The sequence below is a fragment of the Dioscorea cayenensis genome, chromosome 8 (assembly GCF_009730915.1).
Source record: "Dioscorea cayenensis subsp. rotundata cultivar TDr96_F1 chromosome 8, TDr96_F1_v2_PseudoChromosome.rev07_lg8_w22 25.fasta, whole genome shotgun sequence".
Classification (NCBI taxonomy): domain Eukaryota; kingdom Viridiplantae; phylum Streptophyta; class Magnoliopsida; order Dioscoreales; family Dioscoreaceae; genus Dioscorea; species Dioscorea cayenensis.
In genome coordinates this window covers 9,676,844-9,692,301 of record NC_052478.1, presented here as the reverse complement: position 1 = coordinate 9,692,301, position 15,458 = coordinate 9,676,844, and the positions used below count along the sequence as shown (strand labels likewise).

The 15,458-nt window shown below is 41.7% G+C and overlaps 1 non-coding gene across 1 annotated transcript; it reads right to left on the bottom strand.

The window, feature by feature from the left end:
* Positions 1-709: 709 nt before the first annotated feature.
* Positions 710-816, bottom strand: LOC120268154. Its single transcript, XR_005538823.1, has one exon. It is a non-coding gene; the product is annotated as a small nucleolar RNA R71 (small nucleolar RNA).
* Between the last annotated feature and the right edge of the window lie 14,642 nt (positions 817-15,458).

The window sequence follows — 15,458 nt, the reverse complement described above, 5'->3', positions numbered from 1 at the left end:
AAACCCATGCACTTGCGGGTCATACGGAAGGGGTGTGCCATGTTTTAGGCACCGTTGTCGGGGAATAGGCATTTAGAGATATTTAGCACTTTGCTATCTTAGCTATTTATTCATTCATTCTGTTTCACATTTCCTTATTTTATCATTGTTCTGATTTGTTTTCTTTCTTTTGGTGCAGCTCCAAGTTATGACCCGAAGGAACCCTTTGATATTCATTAAATGTGATACTGAACTTGAACGTACACTTAAAAGAAGGGGTAAAGAACCTGTACAAGAACCGTCCAATCAAGCTAAAATAGAAGTTTAAGGGTTAGACAATATGGCAGAGCAGAATGAACAACAGAGAACACTTTCCAACTATGCCAGATCTTCAGTTTTGGGCTCACAATCTAGTATTGTGTGACCCCTGATTACAGCTCCAAATTTTGAGCTAACGTCGGCATTTATCCAGATGATTCAGAAGTCAGCCAAGTTCAATGGTTTAACTGATGAGGATCCAAACAATCACATCAAAAACTTCTTGGAAGTTTGTGACATGCTGAAGATCAATGAAGGTTCGGATGATGCTATCAGATTGAGGGCTTTCCCATTCTCTCTCAAAGCAAGAGCGAAGCAGTGGCTTCATTCCTTGCCAAAACCATCCATCATGACTTAGAATGAGATGGTCGAAGCTTTCCTTGCAAGATACTTCCCTCCAGGAAAGTCGGCAAAGCTTCATAATGACATATCGTCGTTTGTTCAGATGGAGCTTAAATCCTTGTTTGAGATGTGGGAGGGATTCAAGGATCTCTTGCGGAAGTGTCCACAACACGGATTTTTCGAATGGATAATTATTCAAACTTTTTACAATGAGTTGAATCCAGGTACAAGACAACTTCTAGATGCCACCGCAGGAGGTACAATGGGGAGCAAGACCCGTGATGAAGCCCGCCAGTTGGTAGAAAAAATGCCCATGAATAGCTACCAATGGAATGCGAGGAAAAGGAAGAAAGTGGCCTGACTCCATGAGATCAATGTAGTTACATCTTTGGTAGCCCAAGTAGAGGCATTGAGCAAGAAATTTAACACATTGACTTCACCGAGGGTAGTCGCTATCATGAGTTGCGATGGTTATGGGGGTTCACATATGTCGTCTAATTGTCCTATCTCGATTGCTACTTTAGCCCCGACTGAACAAATTGATTTTGTGGTTAACTCGGGAAGGGTACAAGGTAATCCTTGCAGCAACACCTACAACCAAGGATGGAAGAACCATCCCAATTTTTCATGGAGTAACCTAGTCCAGCCAAAGGCTATGGCACCACTGTGTTTTCAACAACAACAAGCCCCAAACTTGAAGAATAGAGTTTCAGGCTTGGAGACCCGGATGACCGATCTAGAGAAAGCTTCAACAAGATTTATTTACTCATCGGATATACTTTTTTTCAATTTGTCGAAGCTACACTTCGCAACCACACTGCTTCCTTGCACAATTTAGAAAATCAAGTGGGGCACATTGCGAAGTCACTATAGGAGAAATCACAAGGAAGCTTGCCGAGTAACACCGAGACCAATCTACGAGAACATGTGAAGGTGATCACTTTGAGAAGTGGTCGTGAGGTCGAGGGTGGGCTTCCTAGTGAGAAGCCCAATGTTGAAGCACCCGAGATCATTGAGGTTGAGGAAAGAGCAAAAAAAGAGAAGGAGGTGGTACCCCCACCTTATAAGCCAATAATCCCTTATCCTTCAAGATTGAAGAACGACCAAAATGATGAGCAATACAAGAAGTTCTTGGGTCTATTCAAGTAATTCCACATCAACATTCCTTTTGTGGAGGCGTTGTCTAAAATACCTCGGTATACTAAGTTCTTGAAAGATCTTATTACCAACAAGAGGAAGTTGGAAGAAAGTGCATCGATGATTCTAGATGGCTCTTGTTCGGCTATGTTAATATGCCAAACAAGAAGAAAGACCACGAAAGCTTCATCATCCCGTGCAACATTGGCAATTTGGGTGAAGAAATCGCATTGGTGGATTCAGGGGCTTGGGAGAGCCTAGGACTACTCGGATGACATTACAATTGGCAGACCGAACGGTGAGACATCCGAAGGGCATCATTGAAGATGTGCTTGTCAAAGCTGACAAGTATATATTTTCTGTAAACTTCATAGTATTGGACGTCAATGAGGATGCGGATGTTCCTTTGATACTTGGGAGGCCTTTCTTGCATACTTCCAAGGCACTGATCAACATGGACAGTGGGGAGTTGACACTAAGGGTGGGTGATGACAAGTTGACCTACCGCCTCGCCAAAGCAATGCAACATTCTCTTGACTTTGATAATACTCTCTACTTTCTTGACACTACTAATGAACTAATCGATGAATATATGCAGGAAATGTTGAATCTGGACTCGTACGAGGGGTTGCTAGACCAAGATGTGGAGGAGGAAGAAGTATTAGTTCTTGGTCTAGAGGAGAAAGTACCATCTGTCCCAGGGATAGTGAAGAAGGTGCTCCAAAAGATGAAGCAGGCAAGGAGACACCACAAGAAACACCGCTAGGCTGTTGGGGATGTGCAAGAACGGAACAAGGGTGACAAACCCTTGGGCGGTAACAAGCTCGACAACTCTCCTCCACCTTCAGAAGACTATGGTCATCATGCTTCCAAGTTATGGGTAAGAGGGAAAACTTCATCTATGAGATCCCTTGAGGTAAGATGAGGTACGTCAAACTAAGTGACATTAAACAAGTGCTTTTTGCGAGGCAACCCAAGTCTTTACTAGTTTTCTAGTGTTTAGTTTAGTGTTTGCATGAATAAGGCTTTGAGTGTCAATATCTAGATCTTTTTGATGTTTTTGTTGTGATTTTCTTGTGGATTATTTGGTGTTTTCGTGAGCTTAAAATGTTTTTGGCGAAGGTATTGGTCATTTCAGAATGTTTTTCGTGTTTTTCCCCTAGTATATGTTGTATGCAAGGAAGGCTCTGAGTGTGTAGACACGTTCAGACATGTTTTGCAGAGCCTGAAATTTTTCTGAGTCATCTAGAGAAAACACACGGCCGTGCAGAATTTCCACACGGCCGTGCATCTTTACTTAGAGCTCATCCCAAGGGGACACAAAGGCGTGGACTCGGCGCTGTGAATGACCTTGCAACGGTCACATGCCTGTGGATAATTTCCACACTGGCGTGTATATTCCTGCAGAGATATAGAGATTTTTCCCGAGAAGACACAGGGGCGTGGACTTGCCCCAATGGATGATCCTGTGACAAACACACGGGCATGGATAATTTTCACACGCCCGTGTGGGTCTATGTAGAAAAACTCTCTTCCATCCTGAGAATAGACAGGGGCGTGTGGGTGTCCTTGTGAGCTGGCTTGTGAAGGTCCACGCCCGTGTGAAATTTCCACACGGGCGTATGCTACACTTAGAGAGTTTTCTCGGTTGGACAGAGAAACTACAAGAGCTTGCATCTACCCCTGTGGGTCGGGTACATGGGTGTGGGTAATTTCCACACGCCCATGTGTTGGGTTTTGAGGTTCAGAGTGTTATTTCAAGAGCACACATGGGCATGCGTCTGGCCCTGTGAAGCCCTCCTGTGGAGTCATACGGGCGTGGGTAATTTCGACACGCCCGTGTGGATGTACAGAACACAATAATGCTGTGATTTCCTTTATAAATCTATCAAAACGTTTTCATTATCACACTCCCCAGCACTCACAGAATGCGCTCTCGTACCCTCCCGACTTTCCACCGTCGATTAGATAAGTTTTAATTGAGTTTCTCAGCTGCTTTCAAGGTTTCTCAACTTTATCTCGTTTATAAATACTTATTCTCTCTTTTCTTCGCCATACTCGATTATGTTCGATAAAATCTAGTAAATGTGTTTCATCACGGCTTTTAAATGATGGATGCATACTTTAGAAAGAGTTTGGAATGAATTTGTGTTGGATTTTTGAGTTTTTAGCATGAAGACCGTGCGGCTTTCAAGCCCTGTGGATCTACACGGGCGTGTGAAATTTCCATAGGGCCGTGTGGATTCCTGCAGTATTATACTGTGAGCTTCCTTGATCAATTATTTTTCAATTTGTGCAGATATGGCAACCCGGTCAAAAAAGCAAGTTGACAAGCACCCGCTTGAGCCATCTCCTGAGCTAGAGAATATGGGATTCGCTGTCCCCGAGTACCAGGTTAGATTTGAGAGGTTGTTGAAGTTTAAGTTCAGTCAGATGTGGTTCCCGGATTTGAGTGCAGTGTGAGAGATACAGTTGGCCGATGATATGGCAGATGAGATTGAGGAGATGCTAGCTGTGGGTAGTTGGCGCAGATTGCTCACTATCCGGGATCCTACCATGTGTATGCTAACACTAGAAGTATTGGCATCATTTGAGTTTGACAAATCGTACTCCAGTTTTGATACTAGTGACGCCATACAGTTTAGAGTATTCAGGCATCATTATAGTATGAGCATCACATAGTTCTCGATTCGGTTGGGGTTATACGATGAAGGCTTTACTACCACAGAGGAGTACGAGCAGCTTCCTACAGATTACCCAGGTAGCTTGACTCCTCAGCACACATATCGATGATTATGTGGCCGTGGTCAGTATAAGCCGGGGGTGTTGAAGGCTACTTGTCTGTCCGGCCGAGCTATAGATACATGCATGCCGTCCTGAGCAGATCAATGAACAGACGCGGTGATAGTATAGGTGTTCTGAGCCGACAGGAGCTTCTCTACTTGTATTCTATGGTACATAGCTAGCCAATTCATCTTGGCCACATACTAGCAGAGTATCTGAGATATTAGGTATGTATGCCAGGATCGATGTCCTTTTCTCTAGCCCGTACATCACAAGGCTCATCATCGGAATGTGTCTACAAGACGCTATTAGAGGGACAGAGAAGACGATCATACTTGCTCCTCTAGGTGTAGACAGATGGGGATGTTGCACAGGTATGGGTCGGGAGTATATGTACTGATTGTACCCGATCTAGAGATAGCTGAGGACGGTAGTGACACAGCTGAGTGGTCTTAGTTAGTACAGGATCCTTAGCATGAGCAAATGGAGACCAAGGCACCACCTGCGGTACAGGAACCACCTCCATTACGGATCTTTTCCCCGACTCGAGCCCATGACCAATTTGAGAGGCTCGAGAGTGCGGTAGGGGTACTACAGGCAGACTTAGTTGAGGTTTGCACTGCACAGGCTATGAACCATATAGTGGTGATGACGCGTCTTGATATCCTATAGTAGCTACTCGAGCGCGACGCAACTTCACCATTTGTTATGAGATCGAGGACCTCTCCGGCTCCGCTAGCATCACCATCGGCAGATCCACCGGTACCATTTGATCTATCTCCACTAGTAGCAGCAGCAGTAGAGCCGACCGCCGACGACACCGACACTTGATGCGTCTTTCCTTTTATTTCTTTTATTTTTTTCGTATTTTATTTTTGCACTATCTCTTGGACTTGTATACTCAGAAAGGATTCTCCTTCTGAGTTTCTCTTTTATTTTGTCTCGAGTTGTATTCCATTTCTCTATCTTTCATATACTCGAGTTGTTTTTGTTTATTGAGCTTCACTGAATCCCCATGTGTATGCGTGCAGATGGTATTGTCAGTATGGGAATTGAGAACTAGTCATGGACACGGCCAAGGTGTTTAACACTTGGCCCTGTGTGCTTCACAGCCTGTTGGAACTTCACTCCCGAGGATTTGGCTCCATCAAATGCAACACTAGTAGTCAGGGGACTATTGTTTTGATTGTCACTTCCACATATATTCTTCATTGTTATACTTATTAATAAGCTTGCATGTGTACATTGAGGGCAATGTACATCTTAATTGTGGGGGGAGTTCTCTTTACACATGTCCTTTATACTTATACTTTTATTGTGCATTCTCACGTAGCCAATGGCGGTTCACCTTAGTTACAATGATGGTATTCTTGAGTTTAGGAGAATTTTTAACAATGAATGTTTTCAAGCTCTAGTTTTTACTTGAATTTCTAGGAATTTTCGCTCAATTGACACTTGTTGCACATCTCGCTCATTAAAGTCTTTTGGAAACTCAAGTTTGATGTTTAAGAGACTAATTAGTTCTGTTTCTTGTTTTGTTATAAAAATAAAAAATAAAAAAATAATAAAAAAATGGAAAAAGATAAATAATTTATACTTGTTTGTGTGCATTGGGCGTGGAAAGAGCTACCACTTATGAAGTATGAAGCTACTCTTATAAGTCAGATACTAGTTATGCCTTAATGAGAGAAAGAGCTATCTCATGGGATGAGTTAAAGCTACTACCCCGGTAGAAAGAGCTACCACCTCAAAAGTGTGAAAACCACCTTAGCGGCCGCTTTGGAAAGGGCTACCTTAGAGGATGTGTGAAGCTACTACATTCCTTTATTTTGTTGTGTTTTGTAGATAAATAAGTCCCTTATTATTTAGAACTTTGAGGAGTATACTTTGGGTTGAATTGATTGAGTTTACACACACTTACACGATTTCAGGTTTGTTGTCTTTTTTGATTCAAGTTTCTAGCTAAAGCATTGATTTTTCGTATTTAGTGTTGAAATTTCCCTTACTTGTTGAATGCTCACCTTACATACTTTGGTGAACCTAAGGCCAAGCACTTCCAATATTACCTTCTTCTATGCTTCAATGTTTATCTCTGATTGAGGACAAGCAAAAGCTTAAGTGTGGGGGAGTTTTGTAAGTGTTTGTGTGTTAAGAATGCGAAGTATTCTTTCCTTGCATTGAGCATTACTTTTATCAGGTTTTAGCGCTAATACATTTATATTTGTGTTACTTTGGTGCATGTAGGGTTGTGAAGCCAAATATGTAAGAAAGAAGCTAATGTAGATCGTGAATGCACTATTTGATGAAATCTTGGAAGGAACAAACACGAAGACACAAGTTGGACTCAAAGATACGTGAATGTGTGCCAACCTCCATGTATTCAAGCAATCACATATTTTGGAGGGCACAAAGGCAGTCACATTTGCGTATTCCAACTCATGCAATGATACCAAGATCCTCACTAATGTGTCTGTTTATTAAATAAGCAATGCGATCTACGACATAAACATGTGCCCGTTTATGTTACCGCGATGAAAAACTTGGAATCGGGAGCATTTTTGGGGAGTATCTGTAGAAGGTAATGCAGCAAAACACTGTATCAATTTACTATAGTAGTTACTGTTCACAGCCCGCAGAAAATTAGGATTCCAGAGAATCCACACGCCCGTGCGGAATTTCCATAGGGGCATGTGGAAATTCCATTGTGGATAAGGTTTAGAGACGTATTGGCAAGGCTTTTGGAGTGGTTCTACGGCTTCGGCACGACATTTCTCTTAGAAGATAGTTATTGGGGGAGCTTTCATCGGCACTGATCTGGTGAGGTGTGCCTTAGGCTTAACAAGGGGACCATTGGAGAAGACGAGGCTACTCCACATGACCATCGACATGAATACTGAGGGGGTTTTACTAAGGATTGCTTGTTTTTACTTTCGATTCTATCATTAATTGTATCTTGCTCCATGGAGAGCTAAACCCCTAGTGGGTACTTGGATTTGTGAACCCTAGGATGTATTTATTTCATTGACCTTTTGTTATGCTTTCCTTAAATGATGTCTTTAATTGAGTTCCAATCATGAATGCTTGTTGAATGATTTCTCCCTTAGAGTGACACTAGGGCTGAGAGTCCATCTTGGTAGCCTTTGTGGATGAGTGACACACCATGAGGGCTAGATAAAGCAAGATTGGAGAGGGTCGAGAGGGTGAGTCGAGAGGTAGCACAGCGTCCCCTTTCCCTTCTGATGTGATGTATCCTACCTCCATTTCTTAGAGTTCTTTGCGGTCACAATAGAGTGAAGTGCTAAAGGATGAACTCTGTTGGTTCTTAGTTGTGCGAGTGACAGAGTAAAGCGTTGTAGTGAACTTTAGTATCTGGGACTTAATTATGACTAGGGGCCTTTCGCGTCGACCAAATGGTTAGGCCCACATATAGGAATAGTGTTTATTACTTGGAATCCCTAAAGCTTCTTGCCACTTTGCACAGAGCGAGGAGTTGAGATTGATCGATTTCTCCGTCGGGGCATAGTGTAGAGTTAGTCATGGTTGACCCTAAGTTTGGGACCGTGTATCTTAGGATGTCCACGACTCATTGAGCATTAGTTAGGAAGCATAATAGTTGGTATTTCACTTGAAGGGATAATCCTAGGCAGAACAATATCTGTGTACCCCACTTCTTATCAATTGCCTTTTCCTCTCACTTATTTGTGCCTCTCTTTCTTATTTCTTTTATTTTGTCTACATTACATCTTATCAACACAATCATTGTTTCATCTTCCCTCGGTTAAGTAGCAATCTTGGTGTTTCTATTCCTTATTCCCTGTGGATATGATACCCCACTCACCTGAGATTTATTACTTCGACAAACCCGTGCACTTGCGGATCACATGCAAGGGGAGTGACAGGGGGATCCAAGTATAAACCCTATTCCCTAATCTAGATCAAACCCTTTGGTCCAGGGGAAAGATCCTGAACAATTAAGCCCGAGCACTAAGGATTTCTCAACACTTCACTCTGTCACTCACGCAACCAAGCCCCAGCAGAGAAGATCTCTTAGCACTTCACTCTATCATGATTGCAAAGAATTCTTGCAACATAGATGTAGGATAAATCACATCAGAGGGGAAAAGGAAAATTTCGCTACTTCTCGACTCACTCTCTCAACCCTCTTCAGTCTTGCTAAGTCTAACCTTAATGAAGTGTCACACATTCAAAAGGTTACCTAGAAGGATTCTTAACACTAGTGTCACTCTAAGGGAAAATCAAACCAATAAGTACACAAGATTGAAACCCAATTAAAACATCAATTAAAGGAAACATAATAGAAGTTAATGAAACAAAATCATCCTAGGGTTTACAAATTTCAAGTACCCACTTGGGGTGTAGTCCTCTATAGAGCAATACAAGATCAAAGATGAAATCAAAAGTGAATGCAAAAACTCCACAAAGATAACCCCCTTGCTTAACATGGTGATGATCTTGAAGAGCCGCTTCTACTTCTCTAAAGACTCCTCTGTCAAGTCTAGGGCACATCTCGTCGAATCAATGCTATCGAAAGCTCCCCCAATAACTCTCCTTTGAAAGAAATTGATGTTGAATGCCGTAGAAAAGTTTTAAAATCCTAGCAAAAACCTCTCCAAGACCTAGCCGTGCTCTGTCCAAAAGATAGGAAAAGGATCCCAAAATGATGCTTCGAAGCAGTATTTAAGGGCTGAAATCGGGATTTCACACACCCTGTGGTAATTCCACACGGGTGTGTGAATTTCCAGGCTCTTCATTTTTTACGCGCTGTGAACAGTAAATGCTACAATACTTTACTACAGCGAATTACTATAGTAACTACTGCAGTACTTTACTACAGTACTCTCGAAATCATCTTCTTTGATTGAGGCTGCATGGTTAGGCACACATCCATGGGGTAAATCATGCTGCATCTTCTTTTTCAAACACATTAACGAAGCTCTTAACAATAGTACCCAAGTTGGAGCATATGTGTGTGACTATCTTTGTGCCCCTCTAATTTGTAGATTCACTTGCACATTTTATAGGTTGCCACACACCCATATGCCTATGAACACAACTTGTGCCTTGATCCTTATTTGGTACAAGAGATTTCTCAAAAATCGCGTTCATGATCTATTTTTGCTTCCTTTCTTCCAAACTTGTCTCCACAACCCTAAATGCACAAAAGAACACATATACACATAAATGAGCCATAAAACCAGATAAAAGTGATGCTCAATGTAAGAAAAGTATACTTAATAATACTTATACTCATGCACTTATCAAAAAGCCAAGGGATAGGATGCAAGGCAAGGAGAAGGGGACAACTATGTCACCCCCTTCATATACTCCAAGAATTCTCTATCTAGCAAGTATGAAGAAGGACCAAATTGATGAGCAAAACACAAAATTTCTGGATCAATTCAAATAGTTGTACATTAACATCCCATTTGTAGATGCATTGTCACAAATGCCTCAGTACGGAAAGTTCCTGAAAGACCTTTTGACCAACAAGAAGAAAATGGAGGAGGCTGTAGCTGTGATTTTGGAAGGAAATTGCTCGGCAATGCTTCAGAAAAATCTGCCAAACAAGATGAAAGATCCGAGAAGCTTCATCATACCATGTGTAATCGGAGGCTTGGGGAAAAAAAAGCACTAGCTGATTTGAACCCAGTATTAATGTCATACCATACACCTTATTTAATAAATTGGGGCTAGGAGAGCCAAGGCCAACCTGCATAACTTTACAACTGGCCGATCGCTCAATTCGTCAACCAAGAGGTATAATTGAAGATGTTTTTGTAAAGGTTGACAAGTATATTTTTCCAGTAGATATTGTGGTGCTTGATGTTAATAAAGATGTGGAGGTTCCACTAATTGTAGGGTGACTATTCCTATGAACTTTCAAGGCACTCATTGACATGGATGGAGGTGAGATGACACTACACATAGGGAAAGAGAAGATCACATACCATCTCACCGAAGTAATGAAGCATTCTCTTAACTTTAATGATTCATGTTATTTCTTAGATGTTAATGATGAGATTGCTAATGAGTATTTGTAGGAATTTTTACATCCGGATCCATATGAAGAGTGGCCAGAGGTAAGGACATGTACGTCAAGCTTAGTGACGTTAAACAAGCACTTCTTGTGAATCAACCCGAATTTTTAGTTGTTTTTCAAGTTAGATATTTATTTCTGCAGTAATAAATTTCATGAGTGTGTGCCTCGATTAATCTTTGTTGGTGTTGGACTTTTCATGAAATTTTTTTTGGTGATTTAAATTGTTTTTCATGTGTGTGGCATGGTTTAGAGTGTAATTCATGATTATAGTTGAAGAATTAGTGTTAATTTGGAGAATGAATGCTCACATGGACTGTCTACAAAAATTCTGCAGTTCACACGGTCGTGTGGAATTTCCACCTGACCGTGTATAGTACCTACACGGGGGTGTGGAATTTCCACACCCCCCTTGTGCCTTAGAAGAATATGAAGGGACACTATTCACCTATACAACCCCAAACCCTTCAACTTCTCATTCCTCCATCTTCAAAATTTCCATCCTTTGGACTCCCAAACTATTTTTCTTCAACTTCTTTGAGTTCTAGGAGTATTTTCCCAACTTTTCCACTGTTTTCTTCTCCAATTCACGCTAATAAGCCTCCAACCATCTCCATCATCTCCATGCCTCATGTTTGAATCTATGGAGATTTCTTGGTTTGTAAGTGCTACTTTTCATGGAAATTAATTATGAACACTTTAGAATGCATGCAAATTGAGTTTAAAAGGCTGTTGAGGCCCGACCATGGCATTATGGCCAAGGTCGGGCTCCGACGCCATCGCGTTGCTCACCCACGCGACCGCGTGGGGTGGCCGAGCTGACTAATGCTCCCACACGGTTGCGTGGGCTAGAGTGGCTCCACCAGGTGCAACCACATGAGTGCATGGCCTCCCTAGCACCCCAACTGGCCCCACACGGTTGTGTGGCTCACCCACGCACCCGTGTGGGCTGGAAAACCTACCTAGGAGCCACATGGGCGCGTGGCTTGCCCACACACCCGTGTGGGTTTTTGCACTTCACAAAATCATGCTGAACTGACTCTTTTTGATGTTTAACTTGTAGGTATGGCACCTAGGGCCAAGATAGTGGCTCAAAAAGTTTTTTGTTATGATCAAGAGCCAACCCCACCATTAGAAATAGAATTTACAGAACCTGAACATTAGCAAAGGTTTGGGCATCTCCAAAATCTGAAGTTTGGTCATTCATGTTACATTGATTGGGTCACACTTGGGGAGATCAGACTTGCTGATGAGGTTCGAGAGCTTGTTGATATGGGAAATTAGGACCGACTTCTTACTATTCATGATATCGTCCAGTGAGACATTACTCTTGAGGTCCTTTCCTCGTTCTCCTTTGACCGCTCAGGCACCAATTCGACAAGGAGGACACAATTCATTTCCAAGCTTTTGGGTAGCCCCATGTTTTATACTTGACTCAGTTTGCAGTTATGTTGGGCTTATATGATGAAGACTACAATAGTATAGAGGAGTATACATAGCTTCCTACCGATTATCCAATTAGTATTACTCTGAGCTGAGTACTTTGTGACTTATGTGGTGGCTACCAGTTTACTCCGGACCAGTCGAAGGGCTCTTTACTTACACGACCAGCACACAGGTATATACATGTTGTTCTCAGTAGGTCAGTAACAGGTTATAGTGACGTCATGGGTGCACTTAGCCAGTTAGTTCTTTTGTACCTCCATTCAATGACTCAGAGAGAAACCCTTCATCTTAAGTACGTTGTAGCCGACTATCTTCACCATCAGAGTCAGTACTTGCGGATAGTAGCACTCTTTGCCGGGCCATATATTTCTCGACTCCTATTCAAGATGGGTCTCTAATACGAATCCAACAAGAGCATGGTTCGTCAAGTAATACCTCTCATGAGTGCATGAGAGGGTCATATTCCCAACGGCCCAAGAATCTACTCTTACTTCCTCTTTGCAATGTTATTTAACCTTTAAGTGCGAATGTGATAGATAGAATGCAAGGAAACTAAACAAATGCAAGTAGAATGCTAGTAACGAAGGAATAATATGGGAAGCAATCAGGGCAAAGAAGTGGTCACAGATGAGGATCCCCTCAGCAGCTGCTAAAGTGTGTAGGATGCTAGAACTAACATGCAAGTAGCTAGGTGGACAGAGAAAACCCTAGTTTAGGGCAACCCGATGGTTACGGCAGTTGACCCCCAATCCGGTATGAGTATTGGATACAGAATCTCTTCTGCCCAAATCCTCCTACGATTGCAATGGCAATGGTGGTTTTCTCAAGCTAGGGTTGAAACACAAGCTAGTACTCAACTCTAGAAATGGATGGGTGCAAATACCCGATGGTCACAGTGTATTTATACGTCTATCCCTTCCAAGCATAGTGAGTCTAACACTAGGGCAACGGTCATGCAACCTAGTATTACCTAAGGATTGATACACATAGTCCTCATGCATACCAAAGCATTCAAATACACCAAACATGGATCACAAACAAGCCAAAATGCAATAAATAGAACAAATCATCCAAACAACACAAGTTCACCCCAAAGGTTCACCTACATCCGGTGACCTTGGGGGTTTAGTTGTTCATAGTTACCAAATACACCAAGAGATTCATGTAAATGACCAAACAAAACATAAGAAACACTCCCTTAAAGGATGAAGGCCGGAGAAGCTTCCAAAGACGCCACTCAAAGGGGTGGCTTCCCGTCATCTTCAACCTCCTCAATTCAAGCCCTAGGAGTAGATCTTGCTCCAAATCGCACTCTCCTCACCAAATCCTCCATGGAAATGCCCTTAAAATCCTTCTTCAACCTTGGATCAACAATGGTGATGATGAGCTCCAAGAATGGGTGTTTCTCCCTTCAAAAGAGTGCCCTAATGAAGCTTAGAAAGAGTGGCTTCGGGATGGCTTATGGGTGGCCTCACGGTCAATATACAGCCCATGAGATGCTCCGAAAATGGGATGAGAATTTCATTAAGTTGCTACATTATTAATATAGTAAAACAGCTATAGTAAACTACTATAGTACTGTTGCTCTCTGAATCGCTACCGATTGTCTTCACGGCCGTGAGGTTGCCCATAAGGATTTCCATACTTAGAAATTTTCCAAAGTCTTCATGCTTCAGGATACTACAATGATACTACAGTGCTCAAGGCCCTAAAACGCTATTTTTGGCGTCTATTTCTTCTCAAATTGCATCATTGAGGTCACCTAGGCTTCCTTTGTGTCTGAAACATGAAATTAAATGATTAAACCATGAAAAGGGCATCGGTTCATCAATAAAATACACTAATCATGCGCACACATATGTATAAAATATGTACATTTAGATGTTTATCAGTCTCCTTCGTACGATGCGAGGGGAGGAGAAGATTAGTACTGAGGATATGAGGATACTGATGAGGACTAGTCACTCTCCGACTGGGCATTATGAGGCGCATAGGTTCAGGTGGATATATGCTAGTGGAGTCATCATCTGAGGATGATGATGAAACTACTGAGGATACTGATGCACTACTTGAGGGAAAGCCCATGGATACAAAGGTAGTTATAGCAGCATTGGGAGCATCATCCGATCCTGGTCAATAGTCTAATCAAGCTCATGAGTGTCTTGCTAGACTTGAGGCTACCATGGCCACCATAATCGAGAACCAGGTGAGGATTCTATAGCACCTTGATCACATACAGTAGACTTTAGATGAGGATATCGTCTTTGACTCACCAGCAGTACTAGCACCGGACGATGACGCTTAAGGCATCCCCCTCATGAGACTTTCTTTTATTTTCCGGTGCTTTTATTTGTGCCATTATTATTTTGTGGACTTTTATCCTCAGAAAGGCTTCGCCTTCTGAGAGTTATCTTTATATACTTTTTTTTGTGAGTCTATGCTTTATTGCTTTATATATATGAACTCATGCAACTTTTCTATGTTTGAGCTTCACTGAACCCCTTGTATCCATGCAAATGGCCTCGTAAGTGATGTTGATGATGTTTGGTCATGTCCATGGCCATGTGACATTGTCACACAGTTGTGTGAGCTTCACAACCCACTGAACACAACACACCCATGAGTTAGACTTCACCATAAGATCAATGAGAAGTTCAGGGGAGTATTGTTTTATTTATATTCCCACACACATTTAGCTTTTATTGATGATATTTTTATCGTGCTTACATGCATACATTGAGGACAATGTACATCTTAAGTGGGGGGTAGAGTTCACCTTATACATGTCTTATACTTGTGTTTTCAAGAGCATGCTCTTGTTGTCAATAAAGGTTCACCTTAGTGTTAAGAGTTTAATTCTTAGTTTTTAAATGTTGTAAACACTATGTTTTATCATGCTCTAGTTTTCATCCAATTTTCTTGAATATTTTTGCCCGATTGCTACTTCATGCACTTGTCTTACTCAGTAGATCTATGAAAACTCTACTTCATTATTTTAGGGACTCCATAGTGGTAGTTTTATTTTAAAAAAAAAATAAAAAAATCAGAAAAATTTCATAAATTTTGTTTGTGTGTACATAAGGGTTGGAAAGAGATACCACCTATGATGTATGTACCTACTCTCATAAGTCGGATGCTTTTTATGCCCTAATGAGAGAAATACCTATCTCATGGGATGAGTAAAAACTACCACCGTTGGTAGAAAGAGATACCACGTTGAAAGTGTGAAAGCCACTCTAGTGGCCACTCAAGAAAGAGCTACCTTAGAGGTTGTGTGAAGCTACTACATATTCTTTTTGTCTATAAATAAGCCCAGTTTTTATAATAACTTTGTAGTGGACATAGTGTTGACATGAGTTAAGTTCTTCATACACACATGCTTTTGGAATTCATT